We start from the raw sequence: 6,819 nt of genomic DNA, 5'->3' as shown, positions 1-6,819 counted from the left end.
AACAAAGGGAAATATTTTAGCCATAAAATACACATAAAAAACATTTCAAATCTCTTGAACTTCATGGCTGAAAATCCACGTTTTCCAGCAGCAACAACAGCAACATCAGAGCCATCAAAAGCTTGATTTTCAAGCAATAAATAACAAGATTTCATGATCAAACCACCACACAAACACTCAAAATCAAATCCCAAGGATCAAGATCTGATTTAACACTTCAAGAACACAACCAATCATTGATTAATTTACCAAACCTTACCTCCTTTGCTGCTGCCAAAAGTTGAGCCAAAAACAAGCTTCCAAAAGCACTTTTACGCCTATTTTAACATCAAAAATAGGTTTTATGATGTTGAAAAGATGGTTTTCCTCACCTCAAGACAGCTAGAAATCAATTTTTCTTAGAGTCTATGGTGATTGAACAAGAGATCCTAATAGAAAACATGATCAGCTTGAGTTTCCACCAGGGCTGAAACTTCAAGGAGGAGGAGCAGCCATCATGCCTTGATTTACTCCATGAAAGTTGATATAGCAATGAAGAGGAGGAAGAGGTGATCATTTTGGTTGGATTAGATTTTTGATAGGGGTTTTAGTTTGAGAAAGAACGGAGAAAGAAGCTTGAAGCTTTCATGGAACTTCTATCATTTTCCTTTCATGAAAATTTTGAATTTTGGCTTGCCTTGGAAGAAAATATTATTGTAATGATGAGTCTAGGGACCCATGGGGTTAGGATAAGAATTATCCTAAAGTTTGGTGGAAAAATATCTCAAGAAAGGATAATTACTGAAGCTAGATGTATTAGAATACAAGTGTTTCTTACTTTTCTCTTAAGAAACCTTTTCTTGGAGAGAAAGAAAGGAAACATGTGTTGACTAACTCTGGGAGAGCCACGTGTCACAGGGTGCTGACTCATCAGAGTTTAATAATAAAATATCATTTTAAAGATAATTACTAAAACTAGCTACATCAGATTACACTAGTAAAGGATAAGCATGAGCGTTAATAGTATAAATGATACTAGTAAAATGATAATCATGAGAATAAAAGATATATGATGAAGCATTAGCATTGCTAAGTTCATCTAAGAATGGCGGTACTATCCATTACCGGTAGATTTCTAGCTCAGTTATAATATTACTAAACATAGATCAACATTAACCACAGTAGAGAAATAATAATATAATATTCCAAATAAAATAATAATATATGAATATTATATTAATATAATTTTCTCTCGAAATTCGAGACCGGCTTGTCACAATGAGACTAACCACGAAAATCAGAATTTTGAAATTCGGACCCGAAGTGGTCAAAAATGCAACTTTTCGTGACGTTCCTGCTTAGATCAGGAGAGGTGTCTGGTGCAGTCAAGCTGCTGACTCAGCAGCTTGATGACATAGCACCTGTGTAGTGGAGGTGCTTATATACACTAAAATTCCTGAAAATTCCATAAAAATTCCGTTTGATCCTGAAAAAACATCGTTTCTTTGGGGCTAAAGGCTAGGCTGTTACAAGTTGCTTGCTGAGATGACTGAAACTGGTGGTTATTAAAATTATTCTGTTGAAAACTACCCTGAGAATTATTATTAAAATTCTGTGGCCTCTGAGGTTGCTCTCTCCACCCAAAATTTGGGTGATTTCTCCACCCCTAATTGTAGGTCTTAGAATAGGAATCATTATTGGGATTTCTAGGAGCACTCCCCATGTAATTGACCCATTCAGAAGAAGATTGAGCATAATTATAATTTTCATTTTGTATAAAATTACCTGTCATGTCATAAGGGACCTCTTGATGTGGATTTTAGGTGTTGATAGCTGAAACTTACATTGCACTCAATTGTTGAGTAAGTAGATTTATTTGCTGAGACATAAACTTGTTTTGAGCAAGAAGAGCATTAACAGCTTCCACTTCCAAAATGCCTTTCTTCTGAGAGGTTTCAGAGTGCAAGGGATTCCTGTTGGAGGAATATAAGTATTGGTTGTTAGCAACTAACTCAATAAGCTCAATAGTCTCCTCTGGTGTCTTCTTCATGTGCAAAGAACCACCTGCAGAATTATCCAAGCGCATCTTGGACATTTCACATAAGCCCTCATAAAAGATATCCAGTTGAGTCCATCTAGAGAATATGTCTGGAGGGCACTGCCTAGTAAGTAGCTTGAATCTCTCCCAAGCTTTATAAAGGGTCTCACCATCTTTCTGTCTTAAAATCTAAACCTCCACCCTTAGCTTAGTCAGCTTTTGAGGTGGGAAAAATTTAGTCAGAAAGCCAGTGACAACCTTGTCCCAAGTATCCAGACTCTCCTTGGTTTGAGAATCTAACCACAGCTTTGCTCTATCCCTCACAGCAAATGGGACGAGCATGAGTTTGTACACCTTAAGATTCACTCGATTGGTTTTTACGGTATCACAAATCTACAGAAAATCAGAAATAAACTGATTTGGGTCTTCCTGATGGAGTCCATGATACTGACAATTGCACAAGAGTAACTAGCTGTGGCTTCAGTTCAAAATTATTTGCAGCTATTGGAAGCACCACAATACTTTTGCCATAAAGGTCTGCATTAGGAGCAGTGTAAGAGCCAAGCACTCTTCTAGGTTGCTCATTCCCAACTGAATTTGCCACATTGGCATTAACAGCATTATTATGATCCATAATGGACTCTGCAGCCTTCTAAAGTCTTGCTTGTTACAAACGCCACCTCAAAGTCCTTTCAGGTTCAGGATCAAGGTCTAAAAGAGGTTCCTTGTCTCTATTCATGCTCATAAATAGACAGAAAATAAAAGAAAGTGGGAATCTCTACGTTAGAGTGCAGAGTACCAAGTAATACCTCAGGTGAGTGAGGGTCGATCCCATGAGGATTGATGGACTAAGCAACAATAATTGAGTGATTTACGTAGTTAGACAAACATAAAAGAGTGTTTAATGGTTCAAAAATATTAACAGTAAATTCAAAATATTAAAAAGCAAGCAATAAACAAGTGGTGAATAATATATGGAAAAACAGTTAAGACTTCAGAATTATCTATTTTCTGGATTGACTTTTCTTACTAACTATTTTAATCATGCAAGATTTAATTCATGGAAACTATATGTGACTAAACCCTAATTCCTTAGACCTTTTTAGTCTCCTCTAAAATTCATCAACCGCCAATTCCTTGGTCAATTAATTCCAACTAGAGGGTGAAGTTCAATTCTAGTTTATGTGCCACAAAAACCCTAATTACCCAAATATAAGAAGATTATATGTCACGTATCCCGTTAAGTCCAGATAATTACAAGTTTAGGAGAATATGTTTTCAAGCTGTTGTTCAAGTAAAGAGCTTTTCCAAGTTATACAAGAACTCAATTAGAAAAAGGGTCATACTTCCGTTCCACCCAAATTATAAAATAAAGAACGAAAACAATTCTTGAAATATAAATCAGTACATGAATTAAAATAGAAAAATAATAGTATCAATCCATACAATAGACAGAGCTCCTAACCTTAACAGTGGAGGTTCAGTTGCTCATGGTTCAGAGAGAAAATAAGAATTCTGAAAAACTGTAAATTGTGGAATGAGGTTCGAGAGAAGAGAGAAACCCGAAGGGCTGATTCTTTTCCTTTTTATACCTAATCCTAATTAATGTAGAATATATTTTCTAAAACTAAAATAATATCTTTTCCTAATTATAAATAAAATAAAATTAAATCAAAATTTATAAGATTTCATGCGCAACCTTGTATGAGTGCCTGGGGACCACTGGAGTATTGAGGATCCACGCTGAACTTGGAAAACCTCAAGTTCAGCGTGGGATGGACAGGGGCTTCCTTATTAGTCTTCATTGAATCCACGCTGAACTTGGGTTGTGGGATGGTACGTGATCCTCCTTTAGTGCGTGGACTCCCCCGCTGAACTTGAAAAAGCACAAGTTTAATGTGGAGGAGGCCGAGAATGCTGGAGAAAAAGTATGCACTATTATATCTCGTTGGAAAGCTCTGGAAGTTATCTTTCCAATGCCACTAAAATGACGTCAATTGGACCTCTGTAGCTCAAGTTATTTCTATTTGAGTGCAAGGAGGTCGGGGTTGACAGCATCATTCGCTTGCTTCCTTTTCTGCTACAAAACTCTTTCAAATCCATCCGAATGCTACCTGAAATAAACAGAAATTGCACACAAATCAAAGTCGTATTTATAGTGGCTAAAATATATTAAATATTGATTAAACTTAGCAATTCAAGTGCAAATTTACTAGGAAAAGACAGAGACGATGCCCACGCATCATCAGTCAGGCACATTGGTATCATCATAGGTGAACCTACGTCACTTAGGATACCTTGGCGTTATGGTTACCTGTGTCAGTTAGGCCAAATCACAATAATGTTACTCACATTTCTATTTGCGTCATGATAAAAAGAGGGCTATCAGTTAGGCGAACAGCCCCGCATTAGCAACCTTAGGCTATCAATTAGGTAGACACTTTCGCATTAACAGTTGGCACAAGGCCCAATCAAACAACGAATTCTATTCTCACAATAGCAACCTTAGGTTATCAGTTAAGTGGGCACTTCCACATTAGAAATTGGCACAAAGGCCCAATCAAACAAGAAATATTCGATTATCCTTTTCATCCATTATTTCTCATTTCTTCTATTTTCATTATACCTCCGCATCACCTTACGAATACGCATACCTCCTCATAACCACATAACTTAAGCATACCTCCGAATCACTGATGACAAGTCATCTTAGCCTATTTTAACTAGTCTTTTTCTTTTGTTTTCATTAGAATTATGCACTTTCTTGAGCTACAAGCAAGCCAATTAGGTAGATTTTCATGTTTCCTTTGATTGAATCAACCATGTATGAATTCATGCTATTTCATGAGATTTTATACTATAATTGTCACATATTATGAAAGAATGAATATCTCATGATTTTAAGCATAGCTTTGATGTGTTTGGTTGATTAATGATAGGTGAAGAAAGCTTGGAGAAAGGTTGAAGCAAGAAGGAATAGCTAGGAGTAAAGAGAAGACAATGGAATAAGTGAAATTGAACCAGGAAGCAAAAAGCTGGACCTAAAGTTAGCCTCAAACTTTTGCACAAACTTTTGGGTGAAAAGTTAGCCTCAACGTTAGCCCCTAACTTTTGGGCTAACGTTGGAACTTGAAAATCACTCCCTGGGTACCAAAAGTTTGCGCCAACGTTAGCCCCTAACTTTGAGGCTAACGTTGGCACATGAAACACACCCCTGGGCACCAAAAGTTTGCGCCAACGTTAGCCCCTAACTTTGAGGCTAACGTTGGCATGAGAAAAAACACTCCCTGGGCACCAAAAGTTTGCGCCAACGTTAGCCCCTAACTTTGAGGCTAACGTTGGCACATGAAAACTACAAGGGGAGGAGCAAAAGTTTGCGCCAACGTTAGCCCCTAACTTTGAGGCTAACGTTGGCGCCACAAGTGCACCAAGGAAGGCCAACGTTGGTGCAAAAGTTAGACCCCTAACTTTTGCACCAATGTGAGTATCAGCAAGTTATGTTGGCTGATATGAAAAGTTGGACCAAAAGTTAGACCCTAACTTTTGCTCCAACTTTTGGTCCAACTTTTGCAAAACTCCAACCCAGTTCAATTGGTTCACTTTGGTTCTTCTCCAAACTTCAAGAGCAATCAACCAAGGCCTCTTTCAACCCAATTCCACCAAGAGCAAAGGCCCAACTCAAGGCTTGAAGATCATTTGAAGAAAGTGTATAAATAGGATAGAATTCAAGTTCTTCGGAGAGCTTTTCTTTTAAATTTTCATAATAGTTTTCGGAGAGCTTTGGATATTGAGTGATCTTTAATTTCTTTGTCTTGGGGAAGGAGAATTCACTTCTCTTCCTCTCAGTTTTATTGCTTTCAATTTCTATTACAATTGTCTTGGATCTTGGGTTGAAGAATTGAAGAAATTCTGTTTCAATCTCATCCTTGGATCTCTCTGTTTATTTACTGCTTAATTGAATTTCAGTTTGGGTTAATTGTTCTTCATCTACTTTCTTTGCAATTTACTTTTCCCTTGCAATTGTTCTTGTTGGATCAAGGAAGGTAGTGAGATCTAGACCTGGTTTTCTAGTCTCTGGACCCCTGAGATCTGAAATTCCAATTTACATTCTGTTTTTGCTTTTCATGTTCATTTACTTGTTTGCTTCAGATCCGATTCAACCCAAAACACTCTTTTACTTTTCTGCTTGATGCAATTTACTTTCCCTTGTTTAAATTCTGCAAATCCAATCCCCAATTCCCTTTACAATTCCAGCCGTTTACATTTCTTGCACTTTAAGATTCCGCAATTTACATTTCTTGCATTCTAAGTTTCTGCCATTTAATTTCTTGTTCTTTAAGATTCAGCACTTTAATTCCCTGTTCTCTTTAATTCCATGCAATATAATTTCTGCAAATCACAAAACACTCAACCAAATCTTGATTCGCTTGACTAAATTAACCACTAAGCTAAAATTGCTCAATCCTTCAATCCTTGTGGGATCGACCTCACTCCCGTGAGTTTTTATTACTTGATGCGACCCGGTACACTTGCCGGTTAGATTTGTGTGTTTTGGGAGAAATTCATTTTTCCAACAAAATACTCATCAATCACCATGTAATTAAACGTACCTCCACATCACCTTTAACTTTAGATTTCCCTAGGGACAACTTACGCATTTTTATTTGACTAAGTTCATATATTTTTGCCAAAATTTGGACATTATCTTTTGATCTGAATTGAATTTTATCACATTTAGATTAGAATTGAATTTGATAACAAATTTTGAAAATCTGCTACTGTAATCCTAAAATTTCAGAAAA

General features: G+C 36.8%; 1 non-coding gene across 1 annotated transcript; it reads left to right on the top strand.

Moving 5' to 3' along the window:
- The first annotated feature begins 2,120 nt into the window (after positions 1-2,120).
- On the top strand, positions 2,121-2,227 carry LOC148545305 (small nucleolar RNA R71). Its single transcript, XR_015900379.1, has one exon. It is a non-coding gene; the product is annotated as a small nucleolar RNA R71 (small nucleolar RNA).
- The last annotated feature ends 4,592 nt before the right edge of the window (positions 2,228-6,819 follow it).

Source organism: Arachis ipaensis, chromosome B9 (genome assembly GCF_059453495.1).
Source record: "Arachis ipaensis isolate K30076 ecotype BB chromosome B9, ASM5945349v1, whole genome shotgun sequence".
Classification (NCBI taxonomy): domain Eukaryota; kingdom Viridiplantae; phylum Streptophyta; class Magnoliopsida; order Fabales; family Fabaceae; genus Arachis; species Arachis ipaensis.
Note: the sequence above shows the minus strand (reverse complement) of the source record. Positions and strands in the feature narration are given on the sequence as shown.